Source organism: Salvelinus alpinus, chromosome 13 (assembly GCF_045679555.1).
Source record: "Salvelinus alpinus chromosome 13, SLU_Salpinus.1, whole genome shotgun sequence".
NCBI classification, from domain to species: Eukaryota; Metazoa; Chordata; class Actinopteri; order Salmoniformes; family Salmonidae; genus Salvelinus; species Salvelinus alpinus.
Window position 1 is genome coordinate 23,168,383 of NC_092098.1, and position 16,223 is coordinate 23,184,605.

The 16,223-nt window shown below is 43.5% G+C and overlaps 1 pseudogene; it reads right to left on the bottom strand.

The window, feature by feature from the left end:
* Window positions 1-6,083: 6,083 nt before the first annotated feature.
* On the bottom strand, window positions 6,084-6,789 carry LOC139536678 (tsukushi-like; annotated as a pseudogene).
* Window positions 6,790-16,223: the final 9,434 nt, after the last annotated feature.

A 16,223-nucleotide genomic window follows, 5' to 3' on the forward strand; every position in this document is an offset into this window, starting at 1 on the left:
AACCAATTGTATGTATTAACCCTAGATGACTGACAGGGGGCGCTGTTTTGAAGCCACTGCGCCGCCATTTTGGTACTCCATGGTAAAATATATACAGTACCAGTCAAAAGTTTGGACACACCTACTCTTTCCAGTGTTTTTCTCTATTTTTACAATTTTCTACATTGTAGAATAATAGTGAAGACATCAAAACTATGAAATAACACATATGGAATCATGTACCGGTACCCCCTGTATGTACCGGTACCCCCTGTATATAGCCTCGCTATTGTTATTTTACTGCTGCTCTTTAATTATTTGTTACTTTTATTTTTTACTTATTTACTTTATTTTTACTTAGGAGGTATTTTTCTTAAAACTGCATTGTTGGTTAAGGGCTTGTAAGTAAGCATTTCACTGTAAGGTCTACCTACACCTGTTAGTTTCGGCGCATGTCACAAATAACATTTGATTTGATGTAGTAACCAAAAAATTGTTAAACAAATCAAAATATATTTTATATTTGAGACTCTTCAAAGTAGCCACCCTTTGCCTTGATGAGAACTTTGCACACTCTTGGCATTCTCTCAACCAGCTTCATGAGGTAGTCACCTGGAATGCATTTAATTTAACAGGTGTGCCTTGTTAAAAGTTAATTTGTGGAATTACTTTCCTTCTTAATGCGTTTGAGCCAATCAGTTGTGTTGTCATAAGGTAGGTGTCACATCTACTACCGCTCCCCCTCTCCAGCACTCAACGTCGCCGGTTTACTAATCCCTGGCTCTGACTATCATCATTACGCACACCTGGCACCATCGTTATGCGCACCTGCGCCTCATTATGAGACTCACCTGGACTCCATCACTTCACTGAATACCTCCCCTATATCTGTCAATCCCTTTCATTCCCTGGCAGTATTAGTTATGTGTTTCATGTCCAGACGCTACTCTTGTTTTGTATAGTTCCATGTTTATTGTATTATTAAACTCACCTCCTGCACTTGCTTTTTGACTCCCAACGTCTCCTTTACAAAATATTGCCTTGACAAATGGAAGCAGCAGGAAATCAGGACATCTCCCAGACAGTCGAGGAACAGGGATACCTACTTTGTCAACACCACGACCAGCTGGCACAACTGGAGAAGGCTATGGAAGAGGTTCTTCGCAGTCTTCAACGTCTCAAACATATCCGAGAGGCGTTGCCTTCAACTAGCGGAGGATACTCTGCCAACCGGCCGACCCAGCGAGCCAGTACACCAGTCCATTCAGCAGTCCGCCCAGGTCAGCAATGCCTGTTTATCCCTCCCGGATAAATATGACGGAACCCCATCGAAATGCCGTGGATTCCTACTCCCCACCACAAGAGGTCCAAGGTTGCCACGGTTATTTCTCTGCTGACTCTACGACCGTCTGGGAGAGAGGAGAGGAGGAGCTGGCTTCGTATTAGGAGTTCATGGCTCTGTTCAGAGGTATCTTCGATCATCCACCGGAGGGCAGAGAGGGGGGTGAGCGCCTATTCCAACTACGACAGGATTACCAGACCACTGCCGAGTATGCGCTTACCTTCCGGACAATAGCAGCATCCAGCGGATGGAATAAGCCGGGGCTCCATATGCTATTCAGAAGAGGACTGCACGAGGAGGTCCAGACGGAACTGGCATGTAGAGACAACAACCTCTCCTTGAACGTGATGGCCATCCGCCTGGATAACCTACTTCGGGAACATCGGTACCCTCATCGCTTCTCTCCCTCCCTCAGTGACCACTCTATATCAGACCCTGAACCCATGGAGGTAGGGGTCACACGCCTCCCCGCGGCTGAGTGACGCAGACGGAAACAGCTGGGGCTCTGTCCCTATTGTGGTCAAGGGGGGCACCAGCTTCAGCATTGTCCAGTACGTCCCAACTTGGGATCCATGAGAGCAGAGGGACAGTCAAGTGATTTACCACCTCCTGGGGCAGGTGTGAGTATCCCATTTTCATCATTTTCTGACAAACCCTTTTTAGTGTCGATCACACTAGCTGGCTGTCCCTCATGTACTGTTTCTACAGTGCTAGTGGATTCCGGTGCTGCGGGGAACTTTATTGGCCAGACCCTTGCCTCCTCTCTGAACATCACCTCATACCCGCTCTCCTCTCTGTTTCAAGCCCTTGATAATTGGCCACTAAGATCCGGAACCATCACACACATCACCACACCACTCACCCTAACCGTGGAGTCCATTCATCAGGAAAACATTCCCTTCATCATTAGTGCACCAGCTCACAAGATCAGCCTCCCAAGGCTCCAACGCCATAACCCCAACATCTCATGGTCAAGGATGAGAATCACGGACTGGTCACCCGAATGCCGGGGGACCTGCTTTCCCATCCCCTCTTGAGTCTTAGCCCCTGTGGTCTAGGACGTAGATGTGGACATTCGCCAGGCTCTGGAGAGGGAACCCGCACCCACTACCGGTCCTCCTGAGCGCATCTACATTCCCACAGTGATAAGGGATCCCTCTCTCTGGTGTCCCTACTGCTCTCTAGGTCGCTGAAGTGCTGTTCCAGCAGGTCTTTGGGCATTCTGGTCTTTCGAAGGACATAGTCTCCGACTGAGGCCCCCAAGTCACATCACGGGTATGGAGAGCCTTCATGGAGAAGTTTGGGGTCACGGTCAGCCTCACTTCCGGGTATAGGCCTCAGTCTATAGGGGTGGTATACAGTAGATAGCCCTATTTGGTAAAATACCAAGTCCATATTATGACAAGAACAGCTCAAATAAGCAAAGAGAAACGACAGTCCATCATTACTTAAAGACATGGAGGTCACTCAATATGGAACATTTCAAGAACTTTGAACGTTTCTTCAAGTGCAGTAGCAAAAACCTAACGCTATATTGAAACTGGCTCTCATGAGGACCGCCACAGGAAAGGAAGACCGACAGACATCTCAACATCAAGTGTTCAGAGGAGACTGCGTGAATCAGGCCTTCATGGTCGAATTGCTGCAAAGAAACCAATACTAAAGGATACCAATAAGAAGAGACTTGCTTGGGCCAAGAAACACAAGCAATGGACATTAGACTGGTGGAAATCTTTCCTTTGGTCTGAGTCCAAATTTGAGATTTTTGGTTCCAACCGACACGTCTTTGTGAGATGCAGAGTATGTGAACGGATTATCTCCACATATGGTTCCCACCGTAAAGCATGGAGGAGGAGGTGTAATGGTGTGGGGGTGCTTTGCTGGTGACACTGTCTGTGATTTATTTAGAATTCAAGGCATACTTAACCAGCATGGCTACCACATCATTCTGCATTCTGCGCATCCCATCTGGTTTGCGCTTAGCGGGACTACCATTTTTTCCCCCAGCAGGACAATGACCAAAAACACCTCCATGCTGTGTAAGGGCTGTTTGACCAAGAAGGAGAGTGATGGAGTGCTGCATCAGATGACCTGGCCTCCACAATCATCCGACCTCAACCCAATTGAGATGGTTTGCGATGAGTTGGAGCGCAGAGTGAAGGAAAAGCAGCCATCAAGTGCTCAGCATATGTGGGAACTCCTTCAAGACTGTTGGAAAATCATTCCAGGTGAAGCTGGTTGAGAGAATGCCTGGTTGAGAGAATCATTCCAGGTGAAGCTGGTTGAGAGAATGAGTGTGCAAAGCTGTCATCAAGGCAAAGGGTGGCTACTTTGATTTGTGTACAACTTTTTTTGTTACTACATGATTCCATATGTGTTATTTCATAGTTTTGATATCTTCACTGTTATTATACAATGTAGAAAATAGTAAAAATAAAGAAAAACCCTTGAACGAGTAGGTGTGTCCAAAACTTTGACTGGTAGTGTATATATTTTTGGGGAATAGTAAGAATACCTTACTGTTCCCACTACAACAACAAAAAATACCTAAACACATTTGATTGAAATACTGTAGAATTCCATTAATTCCTATGGCGGACTGCTCCTACTGAGGAGTACCAATATGGTGGCCGGTGGCTATGAAGTCTCTCATTGGCCATTACATAGCATAAGCACTCCAGGGTTTATACACATAATTGATTTACAACCAACCTGGTACAGGTGAGGTTTGCTTGGGCAGGTTACTGCAGAAACATACTGACATTCACAACAGTGTTTTGAAAGTGGCCACTTTCTGGTACTCATCCTGGCAAATGGTACAACATTGATTGTGCTTTTGAATTCATTCATGTTATTACTGTGTAATTAACTTTAAACCATGTAATTAAATACATTTAAAAAAACAGGTGATTTATATACGATAATCATTTTTGACACTTTAAAATGCCCCATGAGCTTAGTTCAACTGTTGTTCCCCATCAGAACCCAAAATATAGGCATGTTTTACTCTATTGTTTGTTAACAATACAGGCCTAATTGTAAACAAACACTGTATAGTCTTAAAACATGGTTCAAACTATCATTTTGATATCATCGATGGTCAGTCCTTGCATCCATAGCTCTGTCTATGAATTTGAAAACGGTTACATTTCTCCAGCCCCGTCACTTATCCCTTTACCAAAACAGTGGCTGGGTGATGATTTTTTATTGATTGAACTGCAGATTGCCCCTTTAAGTGTATTCTATTTATTTATTGTGAAATATAGCCTATACTGCTTTGTTCCTTACAAAGGTTCAGATGACCGGTACAAATAGAGGACGCAGGAAGCTGTGACATACTAGCCAGAAATGCCAGTTTATAGGTACACTGAAAAATAGTAGAGGGATTGAAAACTTGGTACAAAACATCTGCATAAAGTGCAGGTAATAATTTCTGTCTTGTCCTTCTAGATCTTCATCATGATTTTAACAAGATGGTATTAAGATGGACCAGCTTGAACTTGAGAAAAGTAAGTCAACCAACATCTGATGAATGGTAAGCCTTCTACAACATTCTTGACATAACTCTCTGCAGGTTTAGTTCAGTTCTCAACACTGGGGACACTCAGGGGTGCAAGCTTAGTCCCCTCCTGTACTCCCTGTTCACCCACGACTGCGTGGCCAAGCACGACTCCCAACACCATCATTAAGTTTGATGACACAACAGTGGTAGGCCTGATCACCAACAACGATGGGACAGCCTATAGGGAGGACGTCAGAAACCTGGCAGTGTGGAGCCAGGACAACAACCTCTCCCTCAACGTGAGCAAGGCAAAGGAGAGGATCGTGGACTACAGGAAAAGGAGGGCCGAACACGCCCCCATTAACAACGACGGGGCTGTAGTGGAGCGGGTCGAGAGTTTCAAGTTCCTTGGTGTCCACATCACCAACAAACTATCATGGTCCAAATACACTAAGACAGTCGTGAAGAGGGCACAACAACACATTTTCCAAGATTTGGCATGGGTACCCAGATCCTCAAAAAGTTATACAGCTGCACCATCGAAAGCATCCTGACCGGTTGCATCACCGCCTGGTATGGCAACTTCTCTGCCTCCGACCGTAAGGCGCTACAGAGGGTAGTGCGTACGGCCCAGTACATCACTAGAGCCAAGCTTCGTGCCATCCAGGACCTATATACTAGGTGGTGTCAGAGGAAGGCCCAAAAAATTGTCAAAGACTCCAGTCACCCAAGTCATAGACTGTTCTCTCTACTACCGCACGGCAAGCAGTACCAGAGCGCCAAGTCTAGGCCCAAAAGTCTTCTCAATAGCTTTTACCCCCAAGCCATAAGACTGCTGAACAATTAATCAAATGGCCATCAGGCCTATTTACATTGACAACCCAGCCCCCTCTTTATTTTTACACTGCTGCTACTCGCTGTTTATTATCTATGCATAGTCACTTTACCCCTACCTACATGTACAAATGACCTCAACAAACCTGTTCCCCTGCACATTGACTCGGTATTGGAACCCCTTATATATAGCATCGTTATTGTTATTTTATTTAGTAAGCTCATGAAAGCAATTGAACATTTTTAATTCACACAAACTTCATCTGAAAGTTTCAGTATTGATTATTTACAGTAATCTCAGTAAGAAATATGCTAGCATGATTGCCATTGCTAGCTAGATAACTAGCTAAAACGGTTGCCTAGCAACAAACATTTTAAGAAGATTTGTAAGAAGATATTTGAAAAGTTCCAAAGAAAATTATGAAATCTTAAGATTGTTGAGGAATTGCACTTACAAACTATCTTATGAACTTCTTTTTTCTCAAGAAGTTGCTTAAGTTTTTGCATAAGAAGTGTTTTTGTGAATCTGGGCCATAATCATAGGCTCATAGTCCTCAATGGAAGGCCCTGCAGCTTGGGCACGGCCCTAAAACGGTTATCTGCCAGATTGAGGATCTGGATGTTAGGAGGGCTCAGCACCTGTGGATCCCTAGTCATGACCGTGGTCAGCAGGTTGTTGGACAAGCTGAGATCTTGGAGCCTGTTGCTGCTCAGGTCCACATCAGCCAGGGGCAGGCCAGAGAAGCAGCCCGGGGCCAGCTCCTCCAGGATGTTGTGGCTCAGGTCCATGGTCTCCAGGTAGAGCAGCCTGAAGAAGGTGCTGCTGTTGAGTCTTGAGAGGAGGTTGTTGCTGAGGTCCAGGCTGACCAGGGTGGTGTACCCTAGCCCAGAGACGATGGTGTGGATGGCGTTGGAGGACAGGTCCGGGGAAGGAATCCAGAGGGATGGAAATGGGGACCACCAGACCATGACCTCGGCCCACCCCACTACGGTCCACCCTGGTCAGGCTGAAGCTGTCGAACAGACTGAAGCTCTCCACTTCACAGAGACAGCCCGGGTGGCAGCACGTCACTGCAGACACGTAGTGGAGGATGAGCAAGAACCAAACCCTCACACCCAGGAGACTGGACATTGCAAAGACGCAAAATGTTTTAATTAAATATTATTTTAATTTAACTAGTTCATTACATTCTTCTTCAAGTATTTCACAAGAGTTTGGTTATTTAGGAGTCTATGAAGACCTACATTATTATGTTCTTTAAATCAGCACTTTTTCTCTTAGAATGAATTGAATGTCAAGTTCAATCAAATGTTCACATGCACAGAGATAATTAACATTAAAAGTTTTTATATTTCTGTTGTCAAAGGAGATATGAAATGCTAAGGAAAGAAGGTTTTCAATAGAAATTGTGATATGGTATTTGGTCAGAGTAAATAACTTCTGTGAGTGAAGCAGGAGCTTAACCTGATGGTTGTAAATCAAAAAAGTGTCTGTGTTCATTCATCCACCATGTATGCATCTCTCATAATCTCACATGGAGGGATTACATTTAGAGCCACTAAATATTTTTTGTTAAAAGAACACATATCAGTCTAATATCATCAATTAACACTAGCAAATATTTTTACTAATATGCTGGCTGTCAATGTATCTTAGGTTGTTTTCAAGCGTGGTCCCTTTCAGTAAATATTTTTGAACTCAGTCCGGTTCGCTTACTTTTTTGTGCAGTGTGAACACTCCAAATGGAACTCAGACCCCTCAAAGAGGAAAAAAAACAAACTGAGACAATCTCCAGAGGTGGTCTGAGTTCAGTTCGCTTGAATTCCACGGTCGGTTCCCTTTTTTAGCTCCCCAGGTTCGCTTGTCATTATTCCCGTACCACACTAGACTACCGCAACACTGTTTCCCCTGCCATAAACCCTCACATCGGTGCCACAAAAGAGAGAAGTTGATGATGTGCAGGTTCCCTGAAAAAAATGCGTGCTGTTTCTAGATATTGATTAGCGATTGTCAAGGATACACAGAAATTCCAAAATGTATGGAGTTTTTAGTTCAGATTATTTGTTTGACATATGTGATCTATAGCCTAAGAGAGCTTCATAAACTGTTTATTGATAGTGGGGTTTGAATAGTGTGAGAAGAAAACAACATATTTGGAGAGATTCACAACATAGGGTACAAAATCTATTCTAGCTCTTAAAGGGGCAGTAGCCTACTTTGGGTGTACAATTTTCAATTACAGCATTATTTATTCTGAAGTTATTATATTTCTATGTATTCTGTTACCAATCATGTAAATGTTAATAGTATCTTCTGATTACAATTATTATGTCTCATATTTTAACATAGGTATATCTAGCTGTCCGATAACGCATTCTAATTGAATGGCTTGCACTTTGTAAAAACCCAGTGAACTGGCAAAAGAGTTGAGTCCTCATTCAAAGGCAAGGGCAGTGTAAATACAAAGCACATTAGACATGTGTCATTCTTGTGGCCCTGTGCTCTAGAGAATGTCACACTGCTCAGATGTCTCATCATGTCAACCGGAGTGGTCACACCTGTCCCAGTCTCTGTTCCTGGAAGGGATCAGCTGTGCAGTATGTGTGTGTGCACGCTCTGTGGCATCATGGGGAAATACCTGCCCAGGGGGCAGCATGGGGCACCAGGTGTGGCTGTACAAAGCACAGCTTATTCACTGAAATCTTCCATATACTATAAGCCAACCAACCCTATATGAACTCTGGAACTTGAATGAGCTCTTCCTAAATTCACCTAGTATTTTTGCATTAGCAATTAAACTACTTTGTGTATTATTTGGTTACATATTGGATCAAAAAAGTTGGTACACTCAAACTGTTGTAGTAGTGCACACATAGGTCTAAAGGCCTTTTTCCTTTTCTCTTTCAATAGAATATTCCTACTTGGAACCTTAAACCACACTTGGCAGTGAAATTGCTAGAGAGAACATAAAACAGGAGGGTGTTGTTCTAAATGTTGGGGGGACAGATTTGTTGCCAGCATGACTAAGACAATAACTGCATTTTGGTTTTATTTAGGAAATGGACACAGTATCTTTGTTCACTCATTTTAAGTGCAACCTTATCTTTGACTTTGAAGGGTATAAATTCATTTAATTAATTAACAGACTTATTTTAAAATGAGTGCATATACAGAGTGCATTATCTTGACAGTCCTGACAACATTTCTCCTTTCACAGCCTCTACAGATAGATGTGGAGTAAGCCAGTAATGTACCACAATAGAGGAGACCTGTTGTTATCACCTCATCTACAATTACCTCATCCCTTTCCTTTCTCTGCTCTACCATTCTCCCACCACCACCATTTGATTTCACATGTGTGCACAGCATCACTAATTTAAACTACATCCTGTATCCTTTCTTTCAGGATCAAGAGTTGTGTATGGGCCATTGTATTATCATCTTCACAGATAGATGTTGCTTTTTGGTCATCAAATGAAAGGGAACTGCATTGAGGATTCTGCATTAAATGATTCACTTGACAAAAAACTAAATCCTTTATTGCAACACAGTAGTAATGTAAGCCATGTAGGCTATGGAATCTCTCATGTTCAGATCGTTAGCCTACAACAGGGAATCACAGACAGAAATTGTATGCTTGTGATCACCGATCCGTTACAATGTTTTTGAAATGATATGCTATCCGTTAAAATGTTTCAGAGAACTGCTATCCGTTACAGCTGGGGTTCTTAAACTTTTTCAGCCTGAGACCCAAATTAGAAATTCCGTGTTTTCCTGGGACCCAAGCTTAGGAACATATGCAACTATAAGTAAATATCGGTACATTTCATTGCCATTATGCCTAAAAAAAATGCAATATAGACAAAAACAAATAACAATGAAATACCCATGAATATATTTGCATGTTTATTTTCCCCCGTTAAAAACACTCTTACATACCTGTCTAGGTTAGAACTGTTGCTGTTAAAATACAATAAATAATTTCATTCTGAACTGGAATAAACAGATTGATCACATCACACAGATGTATAACAGAACACACACACACACACACACAGGCTTTTTGATCGTGCAACTCAAAGTATTCTGTATACATCTGGCCCTTCTGTGTTAACAAACCTCCAAACGAGCTTCAACGCCATACAACACTCCTTCCGTGGCCTCCAACTGTTTAAATGCTAGTAAAACGAAATGCATGCTCTTCAACCGATCGCTGCCCCCACCCGCTCGCCCGTCCAGCATCACTACTCTGGACGGTTCTGACTTAGAATATGTGGACATCTATAAATACCTAGGTGTCTGGCTAGACTGTAAACTCTCCTTCCAGACTCACATTAAGCATCTCCAATCCCAATATTAAATCTAGAATCAGCTTCCTATTTCGCAACAAAGCCTCCTTCACTCATGCTGCCAAACATACCCTTGTAAAACTGACTATCCTACCGGTCCTTGACTTCGGCGATGTCATTTACAAAATAGCCTCCAACACTCTACTCAGCAAATTGGATGCAATCTATCACAGTGTCATCCATTTTGTCACCAAAGCCCCATATACTACCTACCACTGCGACCTGTATGCTCTCGTTGGCTGGTCCTCGCTACATATTCGTCGCCAAACTCACTGGCTCCAGGTCATCTATAAGTCCTTGCTAGGTAAAGCTCAGCCTTATCGCAGCTCACTGATTACCATAGCAACGCCCACCCATAGCACGCGCTCCAGCAGGTATATTTCACTGGTCATCCCCAAAGCCAACACCTCCTTTGCCTGCCTTTCCTTCCAGTTCTCTGCTGCCAATGACTGGAACGAATTGCAAAAATCACTGAAGTTGGAGACATATCTCCCTCACTAACTTTAAGCATCAGCTGTCAGAGCAGCTTACCTATCGCTGCAGCTGTACACAGCCCATCTGTAAATAGCCCATCCAACCAACTACCTACCTCATCCCCATATTTGTTTTTGTTTTTCTGCTCTTTTTGCACACCAGTATTTCTACCTGCACATCTTCATCGGCACATATATCACTCCAGGGTAAATTACTCAATTGTAATTACTTCGCCACTATTGGCCTATTTATTGCCTTACCTCCTTACTTCATTTGCACACACTGTATACAGATTTTTCTATTGTGTTATTGACTGTACGATTGTTTATCCCATGTGTAACTCTGTGTTGTTTTTGTCACACTGCTTTGCTTTATCTTGGCCAGGTCGCAGTTGTAAATGAGAACTTGTTCTCAACTGGCCTCTCCTGTACTCCCTGTTCACCCACGACTGCGTGGCCATGCACGCCTCCAACTCAATCATCAAGTTTGCGGACGACACTACAGTGGTAGGCTTGATTACCAACAACGACGAGACGGCCTAAAGGGAGGAGGTGAGGGCCCTCGGAGTGTGGTGTCAGGAAAATAACCTCACACTCAACGTCAACAAAACAAAGGAGATGATTGTGGACTTCAGGAAACAGCAGAGGGAGCACCCCCCTATCCACATCGACGGGACAGTAGTGGAGAGGGTAGTAAGTTTTAAGTTCCTCGGCGTACACATCACGGACAAACTGAATTGGTCCACCCACACAGACAGCGTTGTGAAGAAGGCGCAGCAGCGCCTCTTCAACCTCAGGAGGCTGAAGAAATTCGGCTTGTCACCAAAAGCACTCACAAACGTCTACAGATGCACAATCGAGAGCATCCTGTCGGGCTGTATCACCGCCTGGTACGGCAACTGCTCCACCCACAACCGTAAGGCTCTCCAGAGGGTAGTGAGGTCTGCACAACGCATCACTGGGGGAAAACTACCTGCCCTCCAGGACACCTACACCACCCGATGTCACAGGAAGGCCATAAAGATCATCAAGGACAACCACTCGAGCCGCTGCCTGTTCACCCCGCTATCATCCAGAAGGCGAGGTCAGTACAGGTGCATCAAAGCAGGGACCGAGAGACTGAAAAACAGCTTCTATCTCAAGGCCATCAGACTGTTTAACAGCCACCACTAACATCGAGTGGCTGCTGCCAACATACTGACTCAACTCCAGCTCACTTTAATAATGGAAATTGATGGAAATTGATAAAAAATGTATCACTAGCCACTTTAAACAATGCCACTTAATATAATGTATCTGTATATACTGTACTCTATATCATCTACTGCATCTTGCCATCTTTATGTAATACATGTATCACTAGCCACTTTGAACTATGCCACTTTATGTTTATATACCCTACATTACTCATCTCATATGTATATACTGTACTCGATACCATCTACTGCATCTTGCCTATGCCGTTCTGTACCATCACTCATTCATATATCTTTATGTACATATTCTTTATCCCTTTACACTTGTGTGTATAAGGTAGTAGTTGTGGAATTGTTAGGTTAGATTACTCGTTGGTTATTACTGCATTGTCGGTACTAGAAGCACAAGCATTTCGCTACACTCGCATTAACATCTGCTAACCATGTGTATGTGACAAATAAAATTTGATTTGATTTTATATTTCTCCAAAGCTCAGAGTCTGAACAGAACTGCCAGGACCTAGGATTGATGGAGACACTCAAGTTTTTTAATGCTGTATCTCTTGACACATTCATTTATGAAAATAGCCATGGCCTACTTCCTGTGCTTGGCCCTCCTATGTTGAAAATAATAAATGGCTCCCTGTCCTCCTGATGTGTACCAAACTCACTAAAAGTGGCAGTAATAAGGCCTCTCTTGAAAAAGCCAAACCTTGAGCCTATATCCTCTACAATGTATTTAAAAAGCTTTTGCGCAGCAACTCACTGCCTTCCTGAAGACAAATAATGTATACTAAACGCTTCAGTCTGGTTTTAGACCCCATCATAGCACTGCACTTGTGAAGGTGGTTAATGACCTTTTAATGTTGTCAGACCAAGGCTCTGCATCTGTCCTCGTGATCCTAGACCGTAGTGCTGCTTTTTACACCATCGATCCTCACATTCTTTTGGAGAGATTGGAAACCCTAATTGGGCTACATGGACACATTCTTTCCTGGTTTAGATCTGTGGATGGTTTGTCCTCTGACAAATCAATAGTAAGTTTCGGTGTTCCTCAAGGTTCTGTTTTAGTACCACTATTGTTTTCACTATATATTCTACCTCTTGGTGATGTCATCCAGAAACACAATGTCAACTTTCACTGCTATGCGGATGACACAAAGTTGTGCATTTCGATGAAACATGGTGAAGCCCCAAAATTGCCTACCCTGGAAGCCTGTGTTCCAGATAAGGAAGTGGATGGCGGCAAATGTTTTATTTTTAAACTCGGACTAAATAGAGATGCTAGTTCTAGGTCCCAAGAAACAAAGATATCTGCTGTTGCATCTGACAATTAATCTTGATGGTTGTACAGTCATCTCAAATAAAACTGTGAAGGTCCTTGGCGTTACTCTGGACCCTGATCTCTCTTTTGACGAACATATCAGGAATATTTCAAGGACAGCTTTTTTCCATCTTCGTAACATTGCAAAAATCTGAAACTTTTTGTCCAAAAATGTTGCAGAAAAGCTAATCCATGCTTTTGTCACTTCTTGATTACTGCAATGCTCTACTTTCCGGCTACCCGGATAAAGCACAAAATAAACTTCAGTTAGTGCTAAACATGGCTGCAAGAATCTTGACTAGAACCAAACATTTTTGATCATATTACTCCAGTGCTAGCCTCGCTATACTGGCTTCCTGTTAAGGCTAGGGCTGATTTCAAAGTTTTACTGCTAACCTGCAAAGCATGGGCTTGCTCTTACCTTTCTTTCCGATTTGGACCTACCATACATACCAACACGTACGGTCGGTCACAAGACGCAGGTCTCCTTATTGTCCCTAGAATTTCTAAGCAATCAGCTGGAGGCAGGGCTTTCTCCTATAGAGCAACATTTTTATGGAATGGTCTGCCTATCCATGTGAGTGACCTTTTAAGTCTTTACTGAAGACTCATCTCTTCAGTATGATTGAGTGTAGTCTGGCCCAGGGGTGCGAAGGTCAACGGCAAGTCACTGGAGCTACGAACCGCCCTTGCTGTCTCTGCCTGGCCGGCTCCCCTCTCTCCATTGGGATGCTCTACCTCTGACCCTATTATGGGGACTGGGTCACTGGCTTACTAGTGGTCTTCCATGCCGTTCCTAGGAGGGGTGCGTCCCTTGAGTGGGTTGAGTCACTGACGTGATCTTCCTGTCCGGTTTTGCGCCCCCTCGGACTCGTGTGGTGGAGGAGATCTTTGTGGGCCCTAGGACCATGCCTCAGAACTACCTGGCCTGATGACTCCTGGCTGTCCCTAGTCCACCTGATCGTGCTGCTGCTCCAGTTTCAACTCTTCTGCCTGCGGATATGGAACCCACACCTGTTCACCGGAAGTGCTACCTTGTGCCGGACCTGCTGCTTTTGACTCTCTCTGAATGCTCGGCTATGAAATGCCAACTGACATTTACTCCTGAGGTACTGACCTGTTTCACCCTCTACAACCACTGCAATTATTATTTGACCCTGCTGGTCATCTATGAATGTTTGAACATCTTGAAGAACAATCTGGCCTTAATGGCCATGTACTCTTATAATCTCCACCCAGAAGAGGACTGGTTCCTCTCTAGGTTTCTTCTTAGATTCCTGCCTTTCTTGGGAGTTTTTCCTAGCCACCGTGCTTCTACATCTGCATTGCTTGCTGTTTTGGGTTTTAGGCTGGTTTTCTGAATAGCATTTTGTGACATCTGCTGATGTAAAAATAAATAAATACATTTGATTGAATATAATTGATTAAACGGCAACTACTTCTCCCTGGGCAACAATAAATAATGCCGATTAAGGCAGCCCCCTCTCCGCACCTCTCTGATTCAGAGGGGTTGGGTTAAATGCGGAAGACACATTTCGGTTGAATGCATTCAGTTGTGCAACTGACTAGGTATCCCCCTTCCCTAACATTTCGCCAGTCCCTTCCGTGTAACCACTGTGACTCAAGCAGTGTACCCATACTGTCTAGCTTCAACCCTCTGTCTTTTCAGATCTTTTTTTGTCAGATTACTTTGGAGCAGAGTTTTGTGGCCTCGTGCCATGGTGCATTAATGCAAAAGCCAGCCTGTGGGACCGATGCTCAACAACACACAGAAATGAACTAAAAATAAGTCCAGGTCCTGAAAAAACACGTTTCATGAGGATGATGTGTGATCTTAATTGCATTATAGATATTTATACTTTATATGTTTTCATATAGTTGGTATGAGAACCAACTATTTAATAAGTGAAGATGTCAAAAGCATTTTTCATCATTTGAACTTGTATGAAAAAAATACAAGCTGGACACATTTTATCCACAATTAAAAAAATATAAATGTAAGCAAAACAATACTTATTCTTGATCTAAGGGAGAAATAGTAGGCCCATTGAGCCCATGGGAAATAGTAGGCCCATTGTCTGCCTACAATGTAATCCACTAGATGGAGAGAGATGCCTAAATGATCCCCAGTGCCACATGATTACAGATAGGCATGCATGCAGCCTATTAGAATTATAAAACACTTGGACTTACTGTCGATTTACTCCTTTGACCAACTAGGAAACACTTGCTCTTATACCTATTTAATAACTCAGTAATGAATTACTACAGTCACAACATATTTCATGTTAATACACAGGTGTAGGAGCAACTCATTGAATCCCAACAACTGGCTGACCTGATAATCTTACACAGAACTTACCATGTAAGTTGACTGAGAACACATTCTCATTTACAGCAACAACCTGGGGAATAGTTACAGGGGAGAGGAGGGGGATGAATGAGCAAATTGTAAGCTGGGGATGATTAGGTGATATGAAGGACAGCTTGAGAATGTAGCCAGGACACCAGGCTACACCCCTACTCTGCCATGGGATCTTCAATGACCTCAGAGAGTCAGGACACCTGTTTAACATCCCATCCAAAAGACAGCACCCTACACAGGGTAGTGTCCCCACTGCCCTGGGATATTTTTTAGACCAGAGGAAAGAGTGCCTCCTACTGGCCCTCCAACACCACTTCCAGCAGCATCTGGTCTCCCATCCAGGGAATGACCAGGACCAACCCTGCTTAGCTTCAGAAGTAAGCCAGCAGTGGGATGCAGGGTGGTATGCAAACCTAACTTGGATCCAATAATATGTGAATGGTCCCATAACACTCAATTGGCCCGTGGTGGGAATCCTGTGGGCTTCTTTGCCTATGGCATCCCACTCCATCTGACCAATAATTATATAAGGCTATGATCTGGACATAGTAGCTGCTATAGACATCTGCATAGGTTGTCACGGTTTGGAGATGTGGCACTGGAGAGTATGACATGCACTGTTATGCAAATCACTCACAATACATACAGTAGATGGTGTTTTAGCATAACATTTGAAAGGTATGAATTTCCTTTGGTAGCACAACCTTGTGAATTTTCTGAAGTCCTATAGCTGGAATTCCTTTTGGCCAATCAGTTGGAAACACCTATTGGCTCCTGCACTTGACCTCACAAACCCTGCCATTCCATCCTAGTTGTCACCATAAGTTCGACCTCGAACCAAGTCACATTACAACATTC